Source organism: Stigmatopora nigra, unplaced genomic scaffold (assembly GCF_051989575.1).
Source record: "Stigmatopora nigra isolate UIUO_SnigA unplaced genomic scaffold, RoL_Snig_1.1 HiC_scaffold_24, whole genome shotgun sequence".
Lineage (NCBI taxonomy): Eukaryota > Metazoa > Chordata > Actinopteri > Syngnathiformes > Syngnathidae > Stigmatopora > Stigmatopora nigra.
Genome location: NW_027551603.1, coordinates 2,133,142 through 2,142,906, shown reverse-complemented (window position 1 = coordinate 2,142,906; position 9,765 = coordinate 2,133,142). Strand labels below are relative to the sequence as shown.

At 54.3% G+C, this 9,765-nt stretch overlaps 54 pseudogenes; all 54 read left to right on the top strand.

The window, feature by feature from the left end:
• The first annotated feature begins 24 nt into the window (after nucleotides 1-24).
• On the top strand, nucleotides 25-143 carry LOC144187100 (5S ribosomal RNA; annotated as a pseudogene).
• A 56-nt stretch (nucleotides 144-199) lies between these two features.
• LOC144181993 (5S ribosomal RNA) lies at nucleotides 200-318 on the top strand (annotated as a pseudogene).
• A 56-nt stretch (nucleotides 319-374) lies between these two features.
• On the top strand, nucleotides 375-493 carry LOC144185265 (5S ribosomal RNA; annotated as a pseudogene).
• A 56-nt stretch (nucleotides 494-549) lies between these two features.
• LOC144184654 (5S ribosomal RNA) lies at nucleotides 550-678 on the top strand (annotated as a pseudogene).
• A 56-nt stretch (nucleotides 679-734) lies between these two features.
• LOC144184206 (5S ribosomal RNA) lies at nucleotides 735-853 on the top strand (annotated as a pseudogene).
• Nucleotides 854-909: 56 nt separating this feature from the next.
• Nucleotides 910-1,038, top strand: LOC144186261 (5S ribosomal RNA; annotated as a pseudogene).
• A 56-nt stretch (nucleotides 1,039-1,094) lies between these two features.
• Nucleotides 1,095-1,213, top strand: LOC144190683 (5S ribosomal RNA; annotated as a pseudogene).
• A 56-nt stretch (nucleotides 1,214-1,269) lies between these two features.
• On the top strand, nucleotides 1,270-1,388 carry LOC144184388 (5S ribosomal RNA; annotated as a pseudogene).
• Nucleotides 1,389-1,444: 56 nt separating this feature from the next.
• LOC144188846 (5S ribosomal RNA) lies at nucleotides 1,445-1,563 on the top strand (annotated as a pseudogene).
• Nucleotides 1,564-1,619: 56 nt separating this feature from the next.
• On the top strand, nucleotides 1,620-1,738 carry LOC144188248 (5S ribosomal RNA; annotated as a pseudogene).
• Nucleotides 1,739-1,794: 56 nt separating this feature from the next.
• Nucleotides 1,795-1,913, top strand: LOC144182982 (5S ribosomal RNA; annotated as a pseudogene).
• Nucleotides 1,914-1,969: 56 nt separating this feature from the next.
• Nucleotides 1,970-2,088, top strand: LOC144189608 (5S ribosomal RNA; annotated as a pseudogene).
• A 56-nt stretch (nucleotides 2,089-2,144) lies between these two features.
• Nucleotides 2,145-2,273, top strand: LOC144182825 (5S ribosomal RNA; annotated as a pseudogene).
• Nucleotides 2,274-2,329: 56 nt separating this feature from the next.
• LOC144186959 (5S ribosomal RNA) lies at nucleotides 2,330-2,458 on the top strand (annotated as a pseudogene).
• Nucleotides 2,459-2,514: 56 nt separating this feature from the next.
• LOC144185081 (5S ribosomal RNA) lies at nucleotides 2,515-2,633 on the top strand (annotated as a pseudogene).
• Nucleotides 2,634-2,689: 56 nt separating this feature from the next.
• Nucleotides 2,690-2,808, top strand: LOC144187661 (5S ribosomal RNA; annotated as a pseudogene).
• A 56-nt stretch (nucleotides 2,809-2,864) lies between these two features.
• Nucleotides 2,865-2,993, top strand: LOC144185358 (5S ribosomal RNA; annotated as a pseudogene).
• Nucleotides 2,994-3,049: 56 nt separating this feature from the next.
• Nucleotides 3,050-3,178, top strand: LOC144187147 (5S ribosomal RNA; annotated as a pseudogene).
• Nucleotides 3,179-3,234: 56 nt separating this feature from the next.
• Nucleotides 3,235-3,353, top strand: LOC144188541 (5S ribosomal RNA; annotated as a pseudogene).
• Nucleotides 3,354-3,409: 56 nt separating this feature from the next.
• On the top strand, nucleotides 3,410-3,538 carry LOC144185230 (5S ribosomal RNA; annotated as a pseudogene).
• Nucleotides 3,539-3,594: 56 nt separating this feature from the next.
• Nucleotides 3,595-3,723, top strand: LOC144184042 (5S ribosomal RNA; annotated as a pseudogene).
• A 56-nt stretch (nucleotides 3,724-3,779) lies between these two features.
• Nucleotides 3,780-3,908, top strand: LOC144185854 (5S ribosomal RNA; annotated as a pseudogene).
• A 56-nt stretch (nucleotides 3,909-3,964) lies between these two features.
• Nucleotides 3,965-4,083, top strand: LOC144191608 (5S ribosomal RNA; annotated as a pseudogene).
• A 56-nt stretch (nucleotides 4,084-4,139) lies between these two features.
• On the top strand, nucleotides 4,140-4,258 carry LOC144182069 (5S ribosomal RNA; annotated as a pseudogene).
• A 56-nt stretch (nucleotides 4,259-4,314) lies between these two features.
• Nucleotides 4,315-4,433, top strand: LOC144186317 (5S ribosomal RNA; annotated as a pseudogene).
• Nucleotides 4,434-4,489: 56 nt separating this feature from the next.
• Nucleotides 4,490-4,608, top strand: LOC144182345 (5S ribosomal RNA; annotated as a pseudogene).
• Nucleotides 4,609-4,664: 56 nt separating this feature from the next.
• Nucleotides 4,665-4,793, top strand: LOC144185961 (5S ribosomal RNA; annotated as a pseudogene).
• A 56-nt stretch (nucleotides 4,794-4,849) lies between these two features.
• On the top strand, nucleotides 4,850-4,968 carry LOC144182259 (5S ribosomal RNA; annotated as a pseudogene).
• A 56-nt stretch (nucleotides 4,969-5,024) lies between these two features.
• LOC144185229 (5S ribosomal RNA) lies at nucleotides 5,025-5,153 on the top strand (annotated as a pseudogene).
• Nucleotides 5,154-5,209: 56 nt separating this feature from the next.
• On the top strand, nucleotides 5,210-5,338 carry LOC144184040 (5S ribosomal RNA; annotated as a pseudogene).
• A 56-nt stretch (nucleotides 5,339-5,394) lies between these two features.
• Nucleotides 5,395-5,513, top strand: LOC144190112 (5S ribosomal RNA; annotated as a pseudogene).
• Nucleotides 5,514-5,569: 56 nt separating this feature from the next.
• LOC144182051 (5S ribosomal RNA) lies at nucleotides 5,570-5,688 on the top strand (annotated as a pseudogene).
• A 56-nt stretch (nucleotides 5,689-5,744) lies between these two features.
• On the top strand, nucleotides 5,745-5,863 carry LOC144183488 (5S ribosomal RNA; annotated as a pseudogene).
• A 56-nt stretch (nucleotides 5,864-5,919) lies between these two features.
• LOC144185148 (5S ribosomal RNA) lies at nucleotides 5,920-6,038 on the top strand (annotated as a pseudogene).
• Nucleotides 6,039-6,094: 56 nt separating this feature from the next.
• On the top strand, nucleotides 6,095-6,213 carry LOC144189189 (5S ribosomal RNA; annotated as a pseudogene).
• A 56-nt stretch (nucleotides 6,214-6,269) lies between these two features.
• LOC144186183 (5S ribosomal RNA) lies at nucleotides 6,270-6,398 on the top strand (annotated as a pseudogene).
• Nucleotides 6,399-6,454: 56 nt separating this feature from the next.
• LOC144186260 (5S ribosomal RNA) lies at nucleotides 6,455-6,583 on the top strand (annotated as a pseudogene).
• A 56-nt stretch (nucleotides 6,584-6,639) lies between these two features.
• On the top strand, nucleotides 6,640-6,768 carry LOC144184165 (5S ribosomal RNA; annotated as a pseudogene).
• A 56-nt stretch (nucleotides 6,769-6,824) lies between these two features.
• Nucleotides 6,825-6,943, top strand: LOC144181842 (5S ribosomal RNA; annotated as a pseudogene).
• A 56-nt stretch (nucleotides 6,944-6,999) lies between these two features.
• LOC144186064 (5S ribosomal RNA) lies at nucleotides 7,000-7,117 on the top strand (annotated as a pseudogene).
• Nucleotides 7,118-7,173: 56 nt separating this feature from the next.
• On the top strand, nucleotides 7,174-7,292 carry LOC144188845 (5S ribosomal RNA; annotated as a pseudogene).
• Nucleotides 7,293-7,348: 56 nt separating this feature from the next.
• LOC144190651 (5S ribosomal RNA) lies at nucleotides 7,349-7,467 on the top strand (annotated as a pseudogene).
• A 56-nt stretch (nucleotides 7,468-7,523) lies between these two features.
• On the top strand, nucleotides 7,524-7,642 carry LOC144183594 (5S ribosomal RNA; annotated as a pseudogene).
• A 231-nt stretch (nucleotides 7,643-7,873) lies between these two features.
• Nucleotides 7,874-8,002, top strand: LOC144183063 (5S ribosomal RNA; annotated as a pseudogene).
• Nucleotides 8,003-8,058: 56 nt separating this feature from the next.
• Nucleotides 8,059-8,187, top strand: LOC144184257 (5S ribosomal RNA; annotated as a pseudogene).
• A 56-nt stretch (nucleotides 8,188-8,243) lies between these two features.
• On the top strand, nucleotides 8,244-8,362 carry LOC144187660 (5S ribosomal RNA; annotated as a pseudogene).
• Nucleotides 8,363-8,418: 56 nt separating this feature from the next.
• LOC144182125 (5S ribosomal RNA) lies at nucleotides 8,419-8,537 on the top strand (annotated as a pseudogene).
• Nucleotides 8,538-8,593: 56 nt separating this feature from the next.
• Nucleotides 8,594-8,712, top strand: LOC144191208 (5S ribosomal RNA; annotated as a pseudogene).
• Nucleotides 8,713-8,768: 56 nt separating this feature from the next.
• On the top strand, nucleotides 8,769-8,877 carry LOC144187087 (5S ribosomal RNA; annotated as a pseudogene).
• Nucleotides 8,878-8,933: 56 nt separating this feature from the next.
• On the top strand, nucleotides 8,934-9,052 carry LOC144185607 (5S ribosomal RNA; annotated as a pseudogene).
• A 56-nt stretch (nucleotides 9,053-9,108) lies between these two features.
• On the top strand, nucleotides 9,109-9,227 carry LOC144188844 (5S ribosomal RNA; annotated as a pseudogene).
• Nucleotides 9,228-9,283: 56 nt separating this feature from the next.
• On the top strand, nucleotides 9,284-9,402 carry LOC144183040 (5S ribosomal RNA; annotated as a pseudogene).
• A 56-nt stretch (nucleotides 9,403-9,458) lies between these two features.
• LOC144187659 (5S ribosomal RNA) lies at nucleotides 9,459-9,577 on the top strand (annotated as a pseudogene).
• A 56-nt stretch (nucleotides 9,578-9,633) lies between these two features.
• LOC144183827 (5S ribosomal RNA) lies at nucleotides 9,634-9,752 on the top strand (annotated as a pseudogene).
• Nucleotides 9,753-9,765: the final 13 nt, after the last annotated feature.

Sequence of the window (9,765 nt, the reverse complement as noted above, 5' to 3'; positions counted from 1 at the left end):
GTGTCCATCTGCATGAGCAGTACTACTCACGGCCATACCACCCTGAAAAGGCCTGATCTCGTCCGATATCGGAAGCCAAGCATGGTTCATCCTGTTTAGTACCTGATTGGGAGACCGCTTGGGAATACCAGGTGCTGTGAGCATCATACCCCGCATCTTTTTCGACATTTCATGGGTGTCCATCTGCAAGAGCGGTACCGCTCACGGCCATACCACCCTGAAAAGGCCCGATCTCGTCCGATTTCGGAAGGCAAGCATGGTTCGGCCTGGTAAGTACCTGATTGGGAGACCACTTTGGAATACCAGGTGCTGTGAGCATCATTCCCCGCATCTTTTTCGACATTTCATGGGTGTCCATCTGCAAAAGCAGTACCGCTCACGGCCATACCACCCTGAAAAGGCCCGATCTCGCCCGATCTAGGAAGCCAAGCATCGTTCGGCCTGGTTAGTACCTGATTGGGAGACCGCTTGGGAATACCAGGTGCTGTGAGCATCATACCCCGCATCTTTTTCGACATTTCATGGGTGTCCATCTGCTAGTGCAGTACCGCTCACGGCCATACCACCCTGAAAAGGCCCGATCTCGTCCGATCTCGTCCGATCTCGGAAGCCAAACATGGATCGGCCTGGTTAGTACCTAATTGGGAGACCGCTTGGGAATACCAGGTGCTGTGAGCATCATACCCCGCATCTTTTTCGACATTTCATGGGTGTCCATCTGCTAGTGCAGTACCGCTCACGGCCATACCACCCTGAAAAGGCCCGATCTCGTCCGATCTAGGAAGCCAAGCATTGTTCGACCTGGTTAGTACCTGATTGGGAGACCGCTTGGGAATACCAGGTGCTGTGAGCATCATACCCCGCATCTTTTTCGACATTTCATGGGTGTCCATATGCTAGTGCAGTACCGCTCACAGCCATACCACCCTGAAAAGGCCCGATCTCGTCCGATCTCGTCCGATCTCGGCAGCCAAGCATGGTTCGGCCTGGTTAGTACCTGATTGGGAGACCGCTTGGGAATACCACGTGCTGTGAGCATCATACCCCGCATCTTTTTCGACATTTCATGGGTGTCCATCTGCAAAAGCAGTACCGCTCACGGCCATACCACCCTGAAAAGGCCCGATCTCACCCGATCTCGGAAGCCAAGCATGCTTCGGCCTGGTTAGTACCTGATTGGGAGACCGCTTGGGAATACCAGGTGCTGTGAGCATCATACCCCGCATCTTTTTCGACATTTCATGGGTGTCCATCTGCAAAGACAATACCGCTCACGGCCATACCACCCTGAAAAGGCCCGATCTCGTCCGAACTCGGAAGCCAAGCATGGTTCGGCCTGGTTAGTACCTGATTGGGAGACCGCTTGGGAATACCAGGTACTGTGAGCATCATACCCTGCATCTTTTTCGACATTTCACGGGTGTCCATCTGCTAGTGCAGTACCGCTCACGGCCATACCACCCTGAAAAGGCCCGATCTCGTCCGATCTCGGCAGCCAAGCATGGTTCGGCCTGTTTAGTACCTGATTGGGAGACCGCTTGGGAATACCAGGTGCTGTGAGCATCATACCCCGCATCTTTTTCGACATTTCATGGGTGTCCATCTGCAAGAGCAGTACCGCTCACGGCCATACCACCCTGAAAAAGCCCGATCTCGTCCGATCTCGGAAGCCAAGCATGCTTCGGCCTGGTTAGTACCTGATTGGGAGACCGCTTGGGAATACCAGGTGCTGTGAGCATCATACCCCGCATCTTTTTCGACATTTCATGGGTGTCCATCTGCTAGTGCAGCACCGCTCACGGCCATACCACCCTGAAAAGGCCCGATCTCGTCCGATTTCGGAAGCCAAGCATTGTTCGGCCTGGTTAGTAGCTGATTGGGAGACCGCTTGGGAATACCAGGTGCTGTGAGCATCATACCCCGCATCTTTTTCGACATTTCATGGGTGTCCATCTGCAAGAGTAGTACCGCTCACGGCCATACCACCCTGAAAAGGCCCGATCTCGTCCGTTCTCGGCAGCCAAGCATGGTTCGGCCTGGTTAGTACCTGATTGGGAGACCGCTTGGGAATACCAGGTGCTGTGAGCATCATACCCCGCATCTTTTTCGACATTTCATTGGTGTCCATCTGCAAGAGCAGTACCGCTCACGGCCATACCACCCTGATGAGGCCTGATCTCGCCCGATCTCGTCCGATCTCGGCAGCCAAGCATGGTTCGGCCTGGTTAGTACCTGATTGGGAGACCGCTTGGGAATACCAGGTGCTGTGAGCATCATACCCCGCATCTTTTTCGACATTTCATGGGTGTCCATCTGCAAGAGCAGTACCGCTCACGGCCATACCACCCTGATAAGGCCCGATCTCGTCCGATCTCGTCCGATCTCGGCAGCCAAGCATTGTTCGGCCTGGTTAGTACCTGATTGGGAGACCGCTTCGGAATACCAGGTGCTGTGAGCATCATACCCCGCATCTTTTTCGACATTTCATGGGTGTCCATCTGCAAGTGCAATATCGCTCACGGCCATACCACCCTGAAAAGGCCCGATCTCGCCCGATCTCGGAAGCCAAGCATCGTTCGGCCTGGTTAGCACCTGATTGGGAGACCGCTTGGGAATACCAGGTGCTGTGAGCATCATACCCCGCATCTTTTTCGATATTTCATGGGTGTCCATCTGCTAGTGCAGTACCGCTCACGGCCATACCACCCTGAAAAGGCCCGATCTCGTCCGATCTCGGAAGCCAAGCATGGTTCGGCCTGTTTAGTACCTGATTGGGAGACCGCTTGGGAATACCAGGTGCTGTGAGCATCATACCCCGCATCTTTTTCGACATTTCATGGATGTCCATCTGCAAGAGCAGTACCGCTCACGGCCATACCACCCTGATAAGGCCCGATCTCGCCCGATCTTGTCCGATCTCGGCAGCCAAGCATGGTTCGGCCTGGTTAGTACCCGATTGGGAGACCGCTTGGGAATACCAGGTGCTGTGAGCATCATACCCCGCATCTTTTTCGACATTTCATGGGTGTCCATCTGCTAGTGCAGTACCGCTCAAGGCCATACCACCCTGATAAGGCCCGATCTCGCCCGATTTCGTCCGATCTCGGCAGCCAAGCATGGTTCGGCCTGTTTAGTACCTGATTGGGAGACCGCTTGGGAATACCAGGTGCTGTGAGCATCATACCTCGCATCTTTTTCGACATTTCATGGGTGTCCATCTGCAATAGCAGTACCGCTCACGGCCATACCACCCTGAAAAGGCCCGATCTCGTCTGATCTCGGAAGCCAATCATGGTTCGGCCTGGTTAGTACCTGATTGGGAGACCGCTTGGGAATACCAGGTGCTGTGAGCATCATACCCCGCATCTTTTTCGACATTTCATGGGTGTCCATCTGCTAGTGCAGTACCGCTCACGGCCATACCACCCTGATAAGGCCCGATCTCGTCCGATCTCGTCCGATCTCGGCAGCCAAGCATGGTTCGGCCTGTTTAGTACCTGATTGGGAGACCGCTTGGGAATACCAGGTGCTGTGAGCATCATACCCCGCATCTTTTTCGACATTTCATGGGTGTCCATCTGCAAGAGCAGTACCGCTCACGGCCATACCACCCTGAAAAGGCCCGATCTCGCCCGATCTCGCCCGATCTCGGCAGCCAAGCATGGTTCGGCCTGGTTAGTACCTGATTGGGAGACCGCTTGGGAATACCAGGTGCTGTGAGCATCATACCCCGCATCTTTTTCGACATTTCATGGGTGTCCATCTGCAAGAGCAGTACCGCTCACGGCCATACCACCCTGAAAAGGTCCGGTCTCGCCCGATCTCGTCCGATCTCGGCAGCCAAGCATGGTTCGGCCTGGTTAGTACCTGATTGGGAGACAGCTTGGGAATACCAGGTGCTGTGAGCATCATACCCCGCATATTTTTCGACATTTCATGGGTGTCCATCTGCAAGAGAAGTACCGCTCACGGCCATACCACCCTGTAAAGGCCCGATCTCGTCCGATCTTGGAAGCCAAGCATGGTTCGCCCTGGTTAGTACCTGATTGGGAGACCTCTTGGGAATACCAGGTGCTGTGAGCATCATACCCCGCATTTTTTTCGACATTTCATGGGTGTCCATCTGCATGAGCAGTACTACTCACGGCCATACCACCCTGAAAAGGCCTGATCTCGTCCGATATCGGAAGCCAAGCATGGTTCGGCCTGGTTAGTACCTGATTGGGAGACCGCTTGGGAATACCAGGTGCTGTGAGCATCTTGCCCCGCATCTTTTTCGACATTTCATGGGTGTCCATCTGCAAGAGTAGTACCGCTCACGGCCATACCACCCTGAAAAGGCCCAATCTCCTCCGATTTCGGAAGGCAAGCATGGTTCGGCCTGGTAAGTACCTGATTGGGAGACCACTTTGGAATACCAGGTGCTGTGAGCATCATTCCCCGCATCTTTTTCGACATTTCATGGGTGTCCATCTGCAAAAGCAGTACCGCTCACGGCCATACCACCCTGAAAAGGCCCGATCTCGCCCGATCTAGGAAGCCAAGCATGGTTCGGCCTGGTTAGTACCTGATTGGGAGACCGCTTGGGAATACCAGGTGCTGTGAGCATCATACCCCGCATCTTTTTCGACATTTCATGGGTGTCCATCTGCTAGTGCAGTACCGCTCACGGCCATACCTCCCTGATAAGGCCCGATCTCGCCCGATTTCGTCCGATCTCGGCAGCCAAGCATGGTTCGGCCTGTTTAGTACCTGATTGGGAGACCGCTTGGGAATACCAGGTGCTGTGAGCATCATACCTCGCATCTTTTTCGACATTTCATGGGTGTCCATCTGCAATAGCAGTACCGCTCACGGCCATACCACCCTGAAAAGGCCTGATCTCATCTGATCTCGGAAGCCAATCATGGTTCAGCCTGGTTAGTACCTGATTGGGAGACCGCTTGGGAATACCAGGTGCTGTGAGCATCATACCCCGCATCTTTTTCGACATTTCATGGGTGTCCATCTGCTAGTGCAGTACCGCTCACGGCCATACCACCCTGATAAGGCCCGATCTCGTCCGATCTCGTCCGATCTCGGCAGCCAAGCATGGTTCGGCCTGTTTAGTACCTGATTGGGAGACCGCTTGGGAATACCAGGTGCTGTGAGCATCATACCCCGCATCTTTTTCGACATTTCATGGGTGTCCATCTGCAAGAGCAGTACCGCTCACGGCCATACCACCCTGAAAAGGCCCGATCTCGCCCGATCTCGCCCGATCTCGGCAGCCAAGCATGGTTCGGCCTGGTTAGTACCTGATTGGGAGACCGCTTGGGAATACCAGGTGCTGTGAGCATCATACCCCGCATCTTTTTCGACATTTCATGGGTGTCCATCTGCAAGAGCAGTACCGCTCACGGCCATACCACCCTGAAAAGGTCCGGTCTCGTCCGATCTCGGAAGCCAAGCATGGTTCGGCCTGGTTAGTACCTGATTGGGAGACCGCTTGGGAATACCAGGTGCTGTGAGCATCATACCCCGCATCTTTTTCGACATTTCATGGGTGTCCATCTGCTAGTGCAGTACCGCGCATGGCCATACCACCCTGAAAAGGCCCGATCTCGTCCGATCTTGGAAGCCAAGCATGGTTGGGCCTGGTTAGTACCTGGTTGGGAGACCGCTTGGGAATACCAGGTGCTGTGAGCATCATACCCCGCATCTTTTTCGACATTTCATGGGTGTCCATCTGCAAAAGCAGTACCGCTCACGGCCATACCACCCTGAAAAGGCCCGATCTCGCCCGATCTCGGAAGCCAAGCATGGTTAGACTTGTTTAGTACCAGATTGGGAGACCGCTTGGGAATACCAGGTGCTGTGAGAACCATGCCCCGCATCTTTTTCGACATTTCATGGGTGTCCATCTGCTAGTGCAGTACCGTTCACGGCCATACCACCCTGAAAAGGCCCGATCTCGTCCGATCTCGGAAGCCAAGCATGGTTCGGCCTGGTTAGTACCTGATTGGGAGACCGCTTGGGAATACCAGGTGCTGTGAGCATCATACCCCGCATCTTTTTCGACATTTCATGGGTGTCCATCTGCAAGAGCAGTACCGCTCACGGCCATACCACCCTGAAAAGGCCCGATCTCCTCCGATCTCGGAAGCCAAGCATGGTTCGGCCGGTTTAGTACCTGATTGGGAGACCGCTTGGGAATACCAGGTGCTGTGAGCATCATACCCCGCATCTTTTTCGACATTTCATGGATGTCCATCTGCTAGTGCAGTACCGCTCACGGCCATACCACCCTGAAAAGGCCCGATTTCGTCCGATCTCGTCCGATCTAGGAAGCCAAGCATGGTTCGGCCTGGTTAGTACCTGATTGGGAGACCGCTTGGGAATACCAGGTGCTGTGAGCATCATACCCCGCATCTTTTTCGACATTTCATGGGTGTCCATCTGCTAGTGCAGTACCGCTCACAGCCATACCACCCTGAAAAGGCCCGATCTCGTCCGATCTCGTCCGATCTCGGCAGCCAAGCATGGTTCGGCCTGGTTAGTACCTGATTGGGAGACCGCTTGGGAATACCACGTGCTGTGAGCATCATACCCCGCATCTTTTTCGACATTTTATGGGTGTCCATCTGCAAAAGCAGTACCGCTCACGGCCATACCACCCTGAAAAGGCCCAATCTCGCCCGATCTCGTCCGATCTCGGCAGCCAAGCAGGGTTCAGCCTGTTTAGTACCTGATTGGGAGACCGCTTGGGAATACCAGGTGCTGTGAGCATCTTGCCCCGCATCTTTTTCGACATTTCATGGGTGTCCATCTGCACGAGCAGTACCGCTCACGGCCATACCACCCTGAAAAGGCCCGATCTCGCCCGATCTAGGAAGCCAAGCATGGTTTGGCCTGGTTAGTACCTGATTGGGAGACCGCTTGGGAATACCAGGTGCTGTGAGCATCATACCCCGCATTTTTTTCGACATTTCATGGGTGTCTATCTGAAAGTGCAGTACCGCCCACGGCCATACCACCCTGAAAAGGCCCGATCTCGTCCGATCTCGGAAGCCAAGCATGGTTCGGCCTGTTTAGTACCTGATTGAAGACCGCTTGGGAATACCAGGTGCTGTGAGCATCATACCCCGCATCTTTTTCGACATTTCATGGGTGTCCATCTGCTGGTGCCATACCGCTCACGGCCATACCACCCTGAAAAGGCCCGATCTCGTCCGATCTCGGCAGCCAAGCATGGTTCGGCCTGTTTAGTACCTGATTGGGAGACCGCTTGGGAATACCAGGTGCTGTGAGCATCATACCCCGCATCTTTTTCGACATTTCATGGGTGTCTATCTGAAAGTGCAGTACCGCCCACGGCCATACCACCCTGAAAAGGCCCGATCTCGTCCGATCTCGGAAGCCAAGCATGGTTCGGCCTGTTTAGTACCTGTTTGGGAGACCGCTTGGGAATACCAGGTGCTGTGAGCATCATACCCCGCATCTTTTTCGACATTTCATGGGTGTCCATCTGCAAGAGCAGTACCGCCCAAGGCCATACCACCCTGAAAAGGCCCGATCTCGTCCGAACTCGGAAGCCAAGCATGGTTCGGCCTGGTTAGTATCTGTTTGGGAGACCGCTTGGGAATACCAGGTGCTGTGAGCATCATACCCCGCATCTTTTTCGACATTTCATGGGTGTCCATCTGCAAGAGCAGTACCGCTCACGGCCTTACCACCCTGAAAAGGCCCGATCTTGTCCGATTTTGGCAGCCAAACATGGTCCGGCCTGGTTCGTACCTGATTGGGAGACCGCTTGGGAATACCAGGTGCTGCGAGCATCATACCCCGCATCTTTTTCGACATTTCATGGGTGTCCATCTGCAAGAGCAGTACCGCTCACGGCCATACCACCCTGATAAGGCCCGATCTCGTCCGATCTCGTCCGATCTCGGCAGCCAAGCATGGTTTGGCCTGGTTAGTACCTGATTGGGAGACCACTTGGGAATACCAGGTGCTGTGAGCATCATACCCCGCATCTTTTTCCACATTTCATGGGTGTCCATCTGCTAGTGCAGTACCGCTCACGGCCATACCACCCTGATAAGGCCCGATCTCGTCCGATTTCGTCCGATCTCGGCAGCCAAGCATGGTTCGGCCTGGTTAGTACCTGATTGGGAGACCGCTTGGGAATACCAGGTGCTGTGAGCATCATACCCCGCATCTTTTTCGACATTTCATGGGTGTCCATCTGCTAGTGCAGTACCGCTCACGGCCATACCACCCTGAAAAGGCCCGATCTCGTCCGATCTCGGAAGCCAAGCATGGTTCGGCCTGTTTAGTACCTGATTGGGAGACCGCTTGGGAATACCAGGTGCTGTGAGCATCATACCCCGCATCTTTTTCGACATTTCATGGGTGTCCATCTGCTAGTGCAGTACCGCTCACGGCCATACCAGCCTGAAAAGGCCCGATCTCGTCCGATCTCGGAAGCTAAGCATGGTTCGGCCTGTTTAGTACCTGATTGGGAGACCGCTTGGGAATACCAGTTGCTGTGAGCATCATACCCCGCATCTTTTTCGACATTTCATGGGTGTCCATCTGCAAGAGCAGTACCGCTCACGGCCATACCACCCTGAAAAGGCCCGATCTCGTCCGATCTCGGAAGCCAAGCATGGTTCGGCCTGGTTAGTACCTGATTGGGAGACCGCTTGGGAATACCAGGTGCTGTGAGCATCATACCCCGCATCTTTACCGACATTTCATGGGTGTCCATCTGCTAGTGCAGGACCGCTCACGGCCATACCACCCTGAAAAGGCCCGATCTCGGCAGCCAAGCATGGTTCGGCCTGTTTAGTACCTGATTGGGAGACCGCTTGGGAATACCAGGTGCTGTGAGCATCATACCCCGCATCTTTTTCGACATTTCATGGGTGTCCATCTGCAAGAGCAGTACCGCTCATGGCCATACCACCCTGAAAAGGCCCGATCTCGTCCGATCTCGGAAGCCAAGCATGGTTCGGCCTGGTTAGTACCTGATTGGGAGACCGCTTGGGAATACCAGGTGCTGTGAGCATCATACCCCGCATCTTTATCGACATTTCATGGGTGTCCATCTGCTAGTGCAGTACCGCTCACGGCCATACCACCCTGAAAAGGCCCGATCTCGTCCGATCTCGGCAGCCAAGCATGGTTCGGCCTGTTTAGTACCTGATTGGGAGACCGCTTGGGAATACCAGGTGCTGTGAGCATCATACCCCGCATCTTTTTCGACATTTCATGGGTGTCCATCTGCAAGTGCAGTACCGCTCACGGCCATACCACCCTGAAAAGGCCCGATCTCGCCCGATCTCGGCAGCCAAGCATGGTTCGGCCTGTTTAGTACCTGATTGGGAGACCGCTTCGGAATACCAGGTGCTGTGAGCATCATACCCCGCATCTTTTTCGACATTTCATGGGTGTCCATCTGCTAGTGCAGTACCGCTCACGGCCATACCACCCTGAAAAGGCCCGATCTCGTCCGATCTCGGAAGCCAAGCATGGTTCGGCCTGTTTAGTACCTGATTGGGAGACCGCTTGGGAATACCAGGTGCTGTGAGCATCATACCCCGCATCTTTTTCGACATTTCATGGGTGTCCATCTGCAAGTGCAGTACCGCACATGGCCATACCACCCTGAAAAGGCCCAATCTCGTCCGATCTTGGAAGCCAAGCATGGTTCGGCCTGTTTGGTACCTGATTGGGAGACCGCTTGGGAATACCAGGTGCTGTGAGCATCATACCCCGCAT